Source organism: Chroicocephalus ridibundus, chromosome Z, assembly GCF_963924245.1.
Source record: "Chroicocephalus ridibundus chromosome Z, bChrRid1.1, whole genome shotgun sequence".
Classification (NCBI taxonomy): domain Eukaryota; kingdom Metazoa; phylum Chordata; class Aves; order Charadriiformes; family Laridae; genus Chroicocephalus; species Chroicocephalus ridibundus.
Genome location: NC_086316.1, coordinates 16,602,088 through 16,617,985, shown reverse-complemented (window position 1 = coordinate 16,617,985; position 15,898 = coordinate 16,602,088). Strand labels below are relative to the sequence as shown.

Sequence of the window (15,898 nt, the reverse complement as noted above, 5' to 3'; positions counted from 1 at the left end):
GTCACCATGTTGCTTGGTTTGTTCTCATGGCTGTGTTACGTGAATTCCTATATGGCTTATGTACTCCTTCCGATGATTTTTGTTACTTCTGGGAGAGGGATGAGGATTATCATTTTGTTGTCCTGTGCAATATCGGCTTATGAGATGATAACATCACTTGTTAGACAGTTACTTTGGGGCTTTTATGTGGTGTTGCTGTCCTGTCTGTACCTTGGGCATTGCCTCTCAGAATTTATTAATAATTACACCCAGTCTGTGGGGGAAACGGGGGGGGGGACACTTTCCCCAGCTCTTTTGCCTCCCTTTTCTCCTTCGGGTCAGGTATGACAGCTTTTGAGAATTTTGAATATCCTTGGGATACTCAAACCAGCCTGGTCCTATTGTTATGTCTGCTGAATGTGTTCCACGTCCTGTTTAAGGTTAAACAGCTATTTAAGACTGCCACCCGGAGATCTGCTCCGAGGGTGGATAGTCAGGGGTGGCATGGCATGTGGGAGAACATGGGCAGGTACCTAGAGAACTTCTCACCTCCAATGGTCTGGGAGTTCAACCCTGAACAATTACAGGACCCTGATAAAGTGGTAGAATATTTGAAGGGAAAATGCTGTGGCTATTCTAGAGAGGCACAACTCACCGCGCTGTGCTGGGCCCTGGCCAGTATCTACCAGGCACTGCTTAGAATTATGCAGCACCCTCAGGGGGAAGAGATGGAGACCAGACCAGCAGCCACTGTGGCTACTGCAACCCCTGCGGCAGCCACTGCAGTTACTCCAACCCCTGTGGCAGCCACTGTGGCTACTCCAACCCCTGTGGCAGCCACTGTGGCTACTCCAACCCCTGTGGCAGCCACTGCCGCTGAACCAGGGAACCAACCCGTGCCAGTATCAGTTGCCCCCGTACAGAAGAAGAAGTACATGAAGAAATCAGTTCACTTAGTAAGAGATGATGATGAACCAGGGTCATCACGAGAGCAGGAGGAAGAGGCAGAACCAGAGGTAATTACTCGATCCCTATCCTTGAGTGAGCTGCGGGATATGCGAAAAGATTTTAGCCGACTTTCAGGTGAGCACATTGTCACCTGGCTGCTCTGGTGCTGGGATAACGGGGCCAGTAGCCTGGAATTAGAGGGTAGGGAGGCCAGGCAGCTGGGATCCCTGTCCAGGGAAGGCGGTATTGACAAGGCGATTGGGAAGAAGACCCAAGCCCTCAGCCTCTGGAAATGACTCCTGTCAGGCGTGAGGGAGAGGTACCCCTTCAGTGAGGATGTTGTATGTCAACCAAGCAAGTGGACTACCATGGAAAGAGGTATCCAGTACCTGAGAGAATTAGCCGTGCGGGAGATGATTTATTATGACTTGGACAATGCAGACTTACCCACAGACCCTGATGAGGTGCAATGCACAAGGCCCATGTGGCGGAAGTTTGTACGGAGCGCACCATCATCATATGCCAACTCACTGGCAGTAATGGAATGGAAAGCTGAAGAGGGACCAACGGTGGATGAGGTGGCTGGCCGGCTCCGGAGATATGAAGAAAGTCTCTCTTCCCCCCTTGTCTCAGCTGTGGAGGAACTGTCACGGAAGGTCCAGCAACTTGAAGAGAATTATGTCCTACTCCCCACCTGCACGGGCCAGCGTCTCAGCTATTAGAAGCAGGCATTTCCCCACTCAAGAGAGAGAGTACAGAGGGTACACACCACGAGGCACCCTGTGGTTCTACCTGCGTGACCACGGAGAGGACATGAGGAAGTGGGATGGACAACCTACTTCGACCCTGTGGACACGGGTACAGGAGTTGCAAGGAAGGACAACCACAAAAGGGGATCCCTCCAGGAAAAGTGCCGCCCCAGTTTCCAGTGGGCAGTTCCCCAGACAGAGCAGAAGGCCTGATCTTGCTTCTGATCCTCTTGAAGGAACTTCCAAGTCATTTATGCAAGAAGTGAGTAATGGATACTTTGACCAGTATTAGAGGGGCCCTGCCTCTGGCCAGGTGGAGGAAAGGGACAACCGGGTTTATTGGACGGTGTGGATTCGATGGCCTGGCACATCAGACCCACAGGAGTATAAGGCTCTAGTGGACACGGGTGCGCAGTGTACTTTAATACCATCAAGCTATAGAGGGGCAGAACCCATTTGTATTTCTGGGGTGACAGGGGGATCCCAAGAGTTGACTGTACTGGAGGCGGAAGTGAGCCTAACTGGGAATGAGTGGCAAAAGCATCCCATTGTGACTGGCCCAGAGGCTCCATGCATCCTTGGCATTGATTACCTCAGGAGAGGGTATTTTAAGGACCCAAAAGGGTACCGTTGGGCTTTTGGCATAGCTGCCTTGGAGACGGAGGAAGTTAAACAGTTGTCTACCTTGCCTGGTCTCTCAGAGGACTCTGCTGTTGTGGGGTTGTTGAGGGTCGAAGAACAGCAGGTGCCAATTGCTACCACGATGGTGCATCGGCGGCAATATCGCACTAACCGAGACTCTCTGATTCCCATCCATGAGCTGATTTGTCAACTAGAGGTTCAAGGAGTGATCAGCAAGACTCGCTCCCCCTTTAACAGTCCCATATGGCCGGTGCGAAAATCTAATGGAGAGTGGAGGCTAACTGTAGACTATCGTGGCCTGAATGAAGTCACGCCACCGCTGAGTGCTGCCGTGCCGGACATGCTAGAACTCCAGTACGAACTGGAGTCCAAGGCAGCCAGGTGGTATGCCACGATTGATATAGCAAATGCATTCTTCTCAATCCCTTTGGCAGCGGAGTGCAGGCCACAGTTTGCTTTCACTTGGAGGGGCGTCCAATACACCTGGAATCGACTGCCCCAGGGGTGGAAACACAGCCCCACCATTTGCCATGGACTGATCCAGACTGCACTGGAACAGGGTGAAGCTCCAGAACATCTGCAGTACATTGATGACATCATTGTATGGGGAAACACAGCAGAAGAAGTTTTTGAGAAAGGGAGTAAAATAGTCCAAATCCTTCTGAAAGCTGGTTTTGCCATAAAATGAAGTAAGGTCAAGGGACCTGCGCAGGAGATCCAGTTTTTAGGAATAAAATGGCAAGATGGACGCCGTCAGATCCCAATGGATGTGATCAACAAAATAGCAGCTATGTCTCCACCAACTAGTAAAAAGGAAACACAAGCTTTCTTAGGTATTGTGGGTTTTTTGGAGAATGCATATCCCAGATTACAGTCAAATTGTAAGCCCTCTGTATCAAGTAACCCAGAAGAAGAATGATTTTAAGTGGGGTCCTGAGCAACGACAAGCTTTTGAACAAATCAAACAGGAAATAGTCCATGCAGTGGCCCTGGGGCCAGTCCGGGCAGGACAAGATGTTAAAAATGTGCTCTACACCGCAGCCGAGGAGAACGGCCCTACCTGGAGCCTCTGGCAGAAAGCACCAGGGGAGACCCGAGGTCGACCCCTAGGGTTTTGGAGTCAGGGATACAGAGGATCCGAAGCCCGCTACACTCCAACAGAAAAAGAGATACTGGCAGCATATGAAGGGGTTCGAGCTGCTTCGGAAGTGGTTGGCACAGAAGCACAGCTCCTCTTAGCACCTCGACTGCCGGTGCTGGGCTGGATGTTCAAAGAAAGGGTCCCCACCACACATCATGCAACCGATGCTACATGGAGTAAGTGGATTGCACTGATCACACAGCGAACTGGAATGGGAGACCCCAGTCGCCCAGGAATTCTGGAAGTGATCACGGACTGGCCAGAAGGCAAGGATTTCGGAATGTCACCAGAGGAGGAGGTGACGCGTGCAGAAGAGGCCCCACCATATAATAAACTGCCAGAAAATGAGAAGAAATATGCCCTGTTCACTGATGGGTCCTGCCGTATTGTGGGAAAGCATCGAAAGTGGAAGGCTGCTGTGTGGCGTCCTACACGACAGGTTGCAGAAGCCAGTGAGGGACAGGGTGAATCGAGCCAGTTTGCAGAGGTGAAAGCCATTCAGCTGGCTTTGGACATTGCTGAGCAAGAAAAATGGCCAGTACTTTATCTCTACACTGACTCATGGATGGTGGCAAATGCTCTGTGGGGGTGGTTACAGCAGTGGAAGCAGGGCAACTGGCAGCGCAGAGGCAAACCCATCTGGGCTGCTGACCTATGGCAAGATATTGCTGCCCGGATAGAGAATCTGGTTGTGAAAGTACGCCATGTAGATGCCCACATACCGAAGAATCGGGCCACGGAGGAACATCATAACAACCAGCAGGTGGATCGGGCCGCTAGGATTGAAGTGGCTCAGGTGGATCTGGACTGGCAACATAAGGGTGAACTATTTATAGCTCGGTGGGCCCATGACTCCTCAGGCCATCAAGGGAGAGATGCAACATACAGATGGGCTCGTGACCGAGGGGTGGACTTGACCATGGACACTATTGCACAGGTCATCCATGAATGTGAGACATGCGCTGCCATCAAACAAGCCAAGCGTTTGAAGCCTCTTTGGTATGGAGGGCGATGGCTGAAATATAAATATGGGGAGGCCTGGCAGATTGATTATATCACACTGCCACAAACCCGTCAAGGCAAGCGCTATGTGCTCACAATGGTGGAAGCAACCACGGGATGGCTGGAAACATACCCTGTGCCCCATGCCACTGCCCGGAACACTATCCTGGGCCTTGAAAAGCAAGTCCTGTGGCGACATGGTACCCCAGAGAGAACTGAGTCGGACAACGGGACTCATTTCCAAAACAGCCTCATAGACACCTGGGCCAAAGAGCATGGTATCGAGTGGGTGTATCACATCCCCTATCACGCACCAGCCTCTGGGAAGATAGAACGATACAATGGACTGTTAAAAACTACACTGAGAGCAATGGGTGGTGGGACTTTCAAACACTGGGATACACATTTAGCAAAAGCTACCTGGCTAGTTAACCCCAGGGGATCTACCAATGGGGCTGGCCCTGCCCAATCAAAACTTCCACATACTGTAGAAGGGGATAAAGTCCCCGTAGTGCACATGAAGAACATGCTAGGGAAGACAGTCTGGGTTAGTCCTGCCTCAGGCAAAGGCAAACCCACCCGTGGGATTGCTTTTGCCCAAGGACCTGGGTGCACTTGGTGGGTGATGCGGCAGGATGGGAAAGTCCGATGTGTACCTCATGGGGATCTGATTTTAGGTGAGAATAGCCAATGAATCAAATTGTGTGTTGTTAATTACTAAGTAACACTGTCACTGTATGTCCTCATTGCTATAATTGCTATCAGTTGTACTATGAGTAAGGCACAGGGATGATGGGATAAGAATTGACCTCAGCAGCTGGCGCCCAGCAACTTCCTCAAGATCTACATCTTCAGCCCACGGACCGTGTGCATGAGCCACACCGGGTGCACCAGTCACAAGCTCCAAAAAATACAGCATGCAACAGACCAGCACCACCCAGCATCTCACCTGCCCTGAGAGACTGTTCTAACAGATGGAGCCCAAAGCCATGGATTAAAAGAGCTCAACGGACACTTTTGGAGGGATGGCCCATAAACTAAGGGCATTATATTTGCATGAATATATATGTATATATATATATATGACAGGGGAGAGTGGTGGCAATTCATTGGAACCTGTAAGATCTGGGCATGGCATAGATGGTATGGAATAAGGGGTGGATAATGTCCTGGTTCCGGCGGGGATAGGGTTAATTTTCCCTGGTATTCCATGCCTTGTGAGCCATGCCCACCCTGAGCTGCCGGGGGAGGGGGCAGGAAGTCGCCGCTTGGAGCGGGCTGGGGCATCCCGGGTCCGGTGGGGGAGCGGCGGTCCCGTAATGGTGTTTGTATATGCCTCGTGTTTGTATATGCCTCTGTCCGTGTTATTGTTGTTGTTTGCTTGTTCCCTTTGCTGTCCTGTTAAACTGCCTTTGTCTCAACCCAAGAGTCTTGCCTTTTCTTCTGATTCTTCCTGTATTAGGAAGGCCCAAACGAGCAGCACGTGGCTCTTTGTTGCCGTCTGAGGCTAAACCACGACACAGGGAATACTACTATGTGTAACACATTCATGGGGGTATTTTAAAGTATTCCAGCACAAATCGCATTTCATGTATTTTGAAGACAATAACGAAGTTAGAAGTTAGATTGAGACAGAGAGATAGCAGAAATGGTGACAAAGGAAGGTCCAAGGTATAAAGCAGCAACATACTGTAAAAGAAAGGAACAATTCCAGAATTCTGTCAAAGAAAACAACGGAAGTTTCTAGTAAAAAAGGTGAATGCCCAGGGAAGGCAGAAAGGTAAGCAAATGAACAGACTGCAAACACACACCTCTCAAACATATCACCTCTCACATTCCCATCTACAAGTTATTTTCTGAGATTCCTCTTCCCAGCTTTGCAGACAGCCATCCCGCATGCAAGCACATCATGTTTTAGGTATCATTTTCTTTAACAGCATTAACTACTCAGCTATTCCTCTCCTTAAGAAAACTCTGTGCTTCTACAATTGAGCACCATCAAAATAAACTGCTTCCTTCCTCTCCTTGACAGCTATGCTCCTGATGAGCTTTATTTTCTGCCTTCCAAGCTGAGAACTTTATTTTATGCACATCCACTTCTCATGGGAAAGTGTAAGGATAGCTGAAGACAGAAAACGCTGGGATATTCCCTGACAGATAAAGCAGGAGATCATTACTTTGATATGACCATAATGAGTCTGCTGTACTCAGTTCACATATTCTCATCAAAGTATAAATTGCAGCTGTGACATTTTCCATCCAAGTCAGCGTCTTGGCAAACCACAGCAGCAATTCAGGATGCTATGACACATTATCTACTTATTACCATTTCTTTGCCAGCCATCACCCTCTCCCCTGAACCCAGCTTTTTTAGCTCACAGTATGAGATACTTCAGTACAAACTCGCTTTCATCACTGAGTTACACAAATACGCCAAACTGTGGGATGACCAAAGCCTCAACACTGTTCTTTTCACATGCCTGGTCCCACTGATGAGACCAACTCTTGTAACCATGAGACAACCTTGTAACCATTTAGAAATCCCCCCCAAGAGGTCAATTACCTAGGAAAAACACCAACTTGCATCACTGCTGTAGCAATTTCACAGAGCTGGAGAAGCCTCAGTCACAGCAACTGTTTCCAGAGAGTAAATTATAAGCCAAGCAGCCAGAGCACAGAGCTCAAGCTAGTGATCCACCACAAAGATGTGAGTAAGCAATACTCTGCAGGCCGAGTACACCGATTTTTTTTAAAGTAATCACTGCAATAGATACAGATTAACTTGTTATTGCAGCACAGAATATTTATTGAAGTCTTGCAGGCACTGAAATGTAAATAAATCTGTCAGCTAGCAGGCAGGGGAGCGTAGATCTGTCAGCCAGTGCCACGCCACCACAGTAAGCACTGATCACACCTACCAAAGAAAGCACTCGGTCTTCTGCATAACAACCTCAGAACTGTTTGCGTGGATGTCACATCTGAAATGGGATTCCACCGAGTGGCCCTCAGGAAGACAGAAGTACAGACTAAGAGGTTTCTAATGATAACAGCCAACAGCCATGCACACAAGCTGGGCTCATCCTGGCCTTGGAAAACAGCAGCAACTCTAGCCCGAGCTATTCCCTCTCCACAATGATCCACACACACGTTCTTGGTGTTTGTGCAATTCTGGACATGGCCCTAGGACTCCAGGGGTTTCAGCTGACTGAAATCTATGAAAATTGTTCAACTGGGGAGATTAAAAAAAAAAAAAAACAAACAAAACCCAAAAAACAACAAACCAGCAGAATCTCATTACTGGAACCTTCTCAAAGCGTTGCAGGACTTGTATAAATTGTACCAGACAAACAATAGCTTTATTTTAGCCCTTCCTGTGCCTACTAATACAGTTCTGTGAACACTGATAATTTGGCTCACACTAATGCTGATCATCTTTAAATCTACACTGCCTAGCTATCAATACTGGTTTCCACTCACCTTGTCACATCAACACAGGTGCTTAGCGCTGTGCCACCCAGCTCCATCTCTTACTGGAGCATGCCTCGAAGCCACCGCAGACCGCGCACCAGCTCACCACACAAAGTCTGACTGCTGGCTTTTCTCTCCCCCAGCTCGACTTCTCTCTTCCCCAGAGAAGCAAAAGTGCAGAGGGATTCTAATCATGCATACCAAGAGGGGCGAACTTATTTGGACAAGGTCATATCTTTCCAAATAAAGAAAAAAAAAAAAAAAAAGGAAGCTGTTTTTTGTGCACGCAACATTTGACCTTCAGAGTAGAGAATGAACCCTTGGCAGCAACAGCTGTTCCATACTGTCGCTATCCCTAGATATGACACAGGAGGGTTCAAATTTCTGTGGCAACACAAGTTTTACACTGGGATACTCTAACAAAGCATTTGCACTAGCAAAATCTGAGTACAACAACGTTCCTCACTTCGTCTGTACTGAGTGAGTCAGTGAACTCAGCTTTTGCCATGAGAGCTCAGATGTTTACCAGCAACAAAAGATTAGTGCAAAAATGCCTACTGGCTGTACTCTGTGTGTGGATCCCTACGGCAGCCTGAAGACCACACCATTTGATGGTCATCACATAGGAATTATGCACAAGCCCAAGGGGACAGAAGGAAAAGGGTGTCTGTACCCTCCTCTTTGCTTGTCTTCGCTTAAAAGTTAATGAACTAAATCAAATATACTTGGAGCATATTAGTCTCATACAGATCCACAAAAAGGATCAAAGTATGCAACTTAACTTTTTTTTATTTTTTGTTAAAGAAGATTAACAGGAGATTTAAACATATGTTGCATGTGTTGATTTAAAATCTTAAGTTGAAGTAACTTTTCTGAGTATCCAACATAAACACAGTACTAGTCACATCTCAACATCTTCTCCTGGAAAAGGACTCAGTTCAGTAATTGAGGTATTATATAAAGCACGTTCTTGATTGACTGTGGGTCCTGGACTCTACTTCAGAACCCTTTAAAAGCAGCAGTGTGACTTTGAACAATTTCAACAAGCTGAAATTTTACTTCAATGAACAGCATTGAGAAAGCATCCTGATACATTCTGTAGTTTTGCACTTGTGGAAATTATCTCATGCAGACCATATAGAATGGGAAGGTGTGCTGTTTAGCCTCCCACTATACCCAAGACAGAATATGAAGACATCAGAGCTGTTCTAGACATTACTTTAATATATTATTCTACCCTCTTCAGAGCTGCAGTAGAGCCTGAAGGTAAAAATGAATACAGCTAATCAGGCTAAAAGCAACAATCTCTTTCATACCAATAAAAAAAAATTATTTTTTTAAAAACATAACTGCTCTTAACTTCATTTGTTGTACCAGATGAATACCAGCAACAATATTGGTTTGCGTTTTTTTAGGGATCTCAGGACAGCCCCCTCATCTCTCACCATCCAGAATAACTTAAAATATTAGCACATGGAGTACTTTTCTGCTAAAATACATGCCAATAGTAAATCATGCTCTGTCTGTAGTACATGAAATATGTGTTGACAAAAGACTGCTGATTAGTAATAATCAAATTTATTACAGAAGTGCCCGAGGACAAACCAAGGACACAGATTTATTTTGTTTGACCTGCAGAAAGAAAAAAAAGTAAAAAAAAAAAAAGCCTCTGGATGAGACAACTTCTATCTAAGCATCAGGCCATAAAGTAGGAACAGAACAGGCACAGTCATTCAGCATTTTAGTACAGACATATTAATGTCAATCAGGGAAAGGGAACATGCCTCCACCACCGCCTTTTCTATTCCGTCTTTGGTTTCTTAGTTGTTGTCTTCAAATTATGAACGGGTGCCTACACTATTAACAGGAAGAGTTTTTTAAGCATCTATTCATAAAACTAAACACCAAATAGCTTGACTGAAACAGATTTCACGTAGTAAGAGCTCTTTTTCCTGGAGAGTGGGTAAATTCTCAGCCAGCACCTGGAAGCACACTCTCAGCTAAGGAGCAGTTTCATTTGAACACTCTACCAGATGCTAGAAATGATAGAAAAGGGTTTTTTCTCTCAGCCAAAGCAAAGACGGTATTTTATCAGCCATCAAGAAAAGGGGGAAGGCTCAGGCTTGCCAGTACTTGCAGGAAATCTGTGAAGAAATTTGCAACTGAAAATGGGGAAAAGGAGAGGAGAGCTGGTAGGACTGCTATGATAAAAGCCCTTGCCTGGTGATAAGGCAGAGGACATAGGGAACACTCACAGCCTTACCTGCCAAATACAGCATTTGCCACCCATGCTGAATCTGATCTTACCACCCGCTATTGTGATTATCATTCCTTCTCCTGCTCTCCCAAGTAATTTCGCTTAGTTTTGTTCACTCAACTGATTGACATTGTGTGTGTGTGTGTATCTGTACTTAGCTACCAAGTACGTGACAAGCACCTCTAACTAGCAAAAGCAAGTAACTAAAGAAAATAATCTAAGGAGAGCTGCAACACAGCAGCAGGCTACTGAGCTCTAAATCCATCAAGACAATATTAAGCATGCATTTTCTGATATTACTAAGAATTATATATAGCTGAAGAGCATTTAAACTGAGAGCTATTGCCCAGCTCCCCAACAGAAAACAAGTCTCTGCAACTTACATAGCTCTTCTCATTGTTTCACATTCTATTCTGCAATGAGCCTTAATTAAAAATGTTGATGACTACTTTCAGTTTGCCTAAATTATAGATCGCTTAGCTATGAACAAAGATCTCTTAGCAGGTCCAGCATGTAGGAACTTCTGTCCTATTGGAATTGTAGAATGCTCTGTTTAAAAGCAAGGAAAGAAAATATCCATGTTAAGTATGTTGCCAGGAGTCTGCATCTTTGATATGGAAAGAGAACACCCCCTTGGTATTAGTCAGGTGTCTGCTGCAGTAAAATTTTTGTAAGTGAATCCATCCCTAATTTAAGCTAGTTTAGGAAAGAAACTAATACAGATATTTGTGTGGTAGAAAAAAAAATCAGTTTAAATATCCAAGTTGCCTAAGAAAAATGTTTTTGTTACCCTGGCAAAAAAATGAAAAAAACCCAACACAAATGCCCCCAGCGTTTGGATAGAGTTCAACACCACTACTAGAACAAGCAGAGTCTTGTTGTATAATGTATCTAGCTATAATTACTTTTGGATGCACATAGAACAGACAAGTACAACTACTACTGCAATAAACACAGGTCTCTCGCTTTAAGAGAAGCTCTTACTATTTACCACTTACTCTACCTGTGACAAATAAGGCCACTGCATAAGAAATACACAGTGTTGCACTGCTGTAAGCAGTCAGTGACGAGATTTCAGCACTAACAGAGATTTGAGAAAGAATCTTTGTGTTTCTCTGTTACAGAGAAGTCCACCGTTACGTACAGATCCTTAAAGAGAAGTCCACCAACAATTTTATGACTGAACAACTACTATGCTGCTATAAACCACATCATTATTGCACACTGGAAGAAACTGCATTAATATATAAAGGATTTTTTTTTTTTAAACACTCTCTAAGCAAAGTTTCAAGAAGCCCCTTTCAACTTTAACGCTCAAGAGGGACTCTGTACTGGAACACAAATGGGACTCTGGATGTCATACTTTATTGCTTTCTCCTGATGTCTAAAACTTTGACCACAATGCTAAAATACTTGTTTATTCAGAGCTATAATGTGCTACACTTCCAGTGCACTGGACAGGTTACGATTATTCCTATAATTTATGTATTTCACAGGCTGTCATAAGCATTCTCACCATTTCACTTCTGTTAGCAGCACTGTATTGCACATATAGGAATTGAAGATTTAGTTCAGAGATCAAGCTTGTGAAATCAAACCTTTAGGTCTTGAAGTACCTCCACCTCCAAGTCAGCTGGAAGTTTAGATGTGAGCCTAGTTCCAGGATGTGGATATTAAACTCCCAGAAGTCATCATCCCTCTGGAAAGCCAAATGCTGTCTCCTCCCTCACTTACTGCCTAAGGGACAGTCAAGACATTTCTCTTGTATACATCTCACCAGCTTTTGGTGAGCAAGGGCAAGCACGCATCTCTAGTACCCTCAGACAGCCTCTGGAATGCAATCTAATCTTACAGTTAACAAAATCCAGATCCTAATTAAGCAGGCATAAGTGTTAAGGGAATGCTGTGTCAGCAGACTCACCGCTGAGTGTCCTAGTTAAAAAGTAGAGACTAATTTTCTTTTTGCTGCAGGAAAATGAGCAGTTTTATGTCTGAGAATACAGGGAAGCTTATTTGGAGGCTACAGAACACTGAAAAATGAAGCCTTGGATATTTTTTGTTCCCCTGAAAGAGCAACTCTGAACTTTAACCTACTTCCTACCTCTGTACAAACTTGCTGCTCATTTCCCCTATGTTAACAGTCTTAGACTGTTCATTAAAAATATGCAGCATGGACCAGTTTTAACAAAGAACCAGCTTTCACTGTAGTAAAAAAAAAAAAAAATTTAAAAAAAAAATCCAGTGTAACACACACAAACACGTTCCAACTGATAAGTTAACACGGAAGCGCTGCAAGAAGCCTGGAATACAGAGAGTGCCGTAAGTGTGTACAAAGGTTTGGTCTGAAATTTGCTTTCAATTTCAGTAGGCACGATTAAAAGACATCTCAGTATTGGTCTGTTGGTTTCAAAAAGCTCAAGTGAAGGGGGGAAGGAAGACTGCAGAGGGGCATGGGAAGGGGAAACAAAATGGGAGTATTGTGAACCAGTCCTCTCTACTCACACCATTACCATAGTACCAGCTCTGTAAACTGCTGTCTGTGCACCCCTAAAACTCCTTTTGTGCAACTTACCATCTGAACTGTTTCAAAGCTACCAAAGATACGTAGGTGGAAGGAGTCTTTTCAGGATGAAGAGCTGATGAGAGGATTACTATGGTTGTGAAATAAATCTGGCATTGTGGGGAAATAGTCCTAACTTCTCATGCCATTTCAAGACAAATCCTGAATTTCTGCTCTGGAAACAATGAAAGATAATTTTCTCACAACAAAAATTGCTGCCTGCAATCTCAGCAGCTATTCAACTATTTGTGTAGATGAATACAGCTTTCAAATGCCCCTGGCTTCAGTCTCTAAGCAGAACAAGTGTGTATCTGATAAGATTTCTTCAATTACAACTAGCTGTTACCAGAGTTTACTAGCCAAGCTCCGTGGGGAGGCAAATTAGGTTTCCACAAAACACTTTAATTCAACTGGCTTTTTCAGAACAGTTTGCCACAAAAAGGCTGGGGGGGGGGATGTGTGAGCAAACAGAACAGACTGGAAATGAAGACTCCTCGTGACCTTCTCTCTGCTTCAAAACAAGGAAAGGGACCACTCTTCAACTCCTACCCTTCCAGTGATCTTAAATGGATCGTTACTCCAGGGAGGGGGAAGATTTCCAGCTATTATGTGGTGAAATCCTACAGCGAGAGTCTACATTGGAAAACACTAGCAAAAGAGATTTGCTGCTACTTTTACTATTTAAATATTAATACTATTTCTTCTGTGGTTTTCTGCTATTATTGTTTCAGCTCTTCCACCATTACTATAAAAACTTCATTGAGTAATATCAAAGTGGGAGTGCATTATCTTCTCGCTAAAGGAAACCAGAAAAAAGAAAGGTGCCAAATTACAAATGTGATACGACAAAAAATGCAGTTTGAAAGCACTACAGTCTTCAGTTCAGCAGTAGTCTGCATGATATACTCTGCAAGGCACTGCCAAGTGATCAGACTCCTTCATACACTGAAAATCTCTCCAGGAGGAGATATTACAAAGTCCAGGATGAGTATTTACAATTTTCTGAATAACTCCTCACACACACCACAGATCCTGGAGGGCACAAAAGTCAGCTGCGCTTCCTACTCTATGCACATTAAATTCCTCTTACTTTCTTTGAAGAAGTAACAATCCCCAGAAGTTTATTAGGACATTCTGATGGAGCACAATTGCTTTTAAGCAAAGCAATACTAAATAAACATTCCAGTGTTAATATTTCTCTAGGGTGGTCTTCCTTTACTTCGGTATTGCGGATTGATAATGAGCCAGTCTGAACAATAGCAACAGCACTGAGTGCTCAGAGATATTAATTCAATTCTAGTTGTTTGGAGAGAGAATCCTCTGTTTTACACCAAGTTTCCTGCTGATACTAAAGAATACTGAATTCCAGACCTCTCCGTCTTTCTCCTCTCCAGCTCCCACACCTATGCTAGCGTTAGAGGTGGAAACTAAGTATCAAAGTACAACTTCCAGTTAAAAAATAAGAGAGAACTGTGGTGGTGTTACGAAACAGGGCAATACGCTGAACAGACACAAAGAAACTAATCTGAACATACACCTAATCCAGATTCTGAAACCCGACATCTCCTGGCAGCCGCAGTCCGCAAGCAGGTGACTACCAGGCAAGTATCTTTGCTTCAGCCTCCACGACTGTTATTTTGATGGAGCACCTGCACCTGCCATCTGCGCCGTGAATACAAAACAGAGAATTTTGTCATCCAAAGCCGAAAAAGAATAATTAAAATCTGTCACTTCACCTTAACACAGGCTTCACCGCCTAATGCTTTTCTTCCACCCCTTTTCTGTCTTACCTACTCAAGTTGCAGTCTTATGGGTTTTTTTGCAACACAGCAGGGCTGCTGTATGCTTGATATGTGCCCTGTGCACTATCCTCTACTACCTAGATACTACTGAAATACCCATAGGCAAGGCTGGAGCTGTTTTCCAGTAGGAAAACAGAAGGAAAAGCTTAGACAAGGATAGGGCAGCACAACTTCTCCTCCATTCCCGCTCTTAGAACCACAGAATCGCCTAGGTTGGAAGGGACCTTTCAAATCATCTAGTCCAACCATTGACCTAACTCTGACAAAAGCCATCACTAAACCGTATCTCTAAACACTACGTCTACCCGCCTTTTAAATACCTCCAGGGATGGTGACTCAACCACTTGCCTGGGCAGCCTGTTCCAATGCTGGATAACCCTTTCAGTGTAAAAATTTTTCTTAATACCCAGTCTAAACCTCCCCTGGCGCAACTGGAGGCCGTTTCCTCTTGTCCCATTGCCTGTTACCTGGGAGAAGAGACCTCTAGCTGAGGCTCTTCGTTCCCAGCGCAGCAGAAGCCGAACCCTGTACCCGCTGTAAGGGGTCCAACGCCGGCCCCCGCAGCCACCCGGGTTGAGCCATCCGGGGCCCGGCCATTCCGCTCCGCTCCCTGTGCCCTTGCAGCCCCGCCGGCTACTGCTGCTGGCAGATAGTGCCACGAAGCCGCTCTCCGACAGCCGCCTTCCCCCCGCGGCCCTGCGCCGCCCCGACGGCCCCCTCCAGTCCCCCACCCCGGCAGCCAGGCCCCGCCGGCGGGCCAGCCTGGCCTGCCTTACCGCCGATCCCCGCCCTCCGCCCGGGCCCGGGCCCGGGCCCGGGCCCGCACCCGCCTCCGCTCCCCGCCTCGGGGAGCCCCTCACCTTCCCCCGCGGCAGGCAGGGCCCAGCGCCACCGCAGCAGGGTATGGGGGGATGCAGCTTCAAGGCGCCCGAGCCGCCGCCACCGGGAAGGGGGGAAGGGGGGAAGGGGGGAAGCGGGGCGACCGGGGCCCGTACTCACCGGGGAGCGAGGAGGAACGGACCGCCGCCGCTGGCCGTCAGAAGCCGCCGGGCGCAGGGAGGGAAGGGGCGGAGCCAGCTGGCTCCGCCCCACCGCCCTCAAGGCCGTCAGCGGCGGTACGGCGGCCCGTGCCGCGGGGGCGGGAAGGGAGGGCAGGGCAGGGCAGGACAGGACAAGGCTGGCGGCCAGCGGGGGCGAGGAGCGGGCTGGGCTTCTCCTTTCTGCCCGCAGCCCTGGCCCGGGCTCGCCCCTCGTGGAGCTTTCCCCGCTGGGGGGACGAGCCGAGGGAGCGCTACTGTGTGCGGAGAGGTGGCCCCCGAGGGCAGGGGGTGGCCGGGCTGGCGACCACCG

General features: G+C 46.6%; 1 protein-coding gene across 3 annotated transcripts in view; it reads right to left on the bottom strand.

Moving 5' to 3' along the window:
• The window catches only part of ACO1 (aconitase 1), a 44,912-nt gene extending 29,251 nt beyond the window's left edge, over positions 1-15,661 (bottom strand). The window contains exon 1 of one of the 3 annotated variants that reach the window (XM_063321500.1): positions 15,548-15,661. The gene's annotated coding sequence lies outside the window, so the exon portion shown is untranslated. Of the gene's footprint in view, positions 1-7,938; positions 8,074-15,408; positions 15,433-15,547 lie in introns of those variants that run through there. The other 2 variants (XM_063321502.1, XM_063321501.1) reach the window with 2 other exon arrangements.
• Between the last annotated feature and the right edge of the window lie 237 nt (positions 15,662-15,898).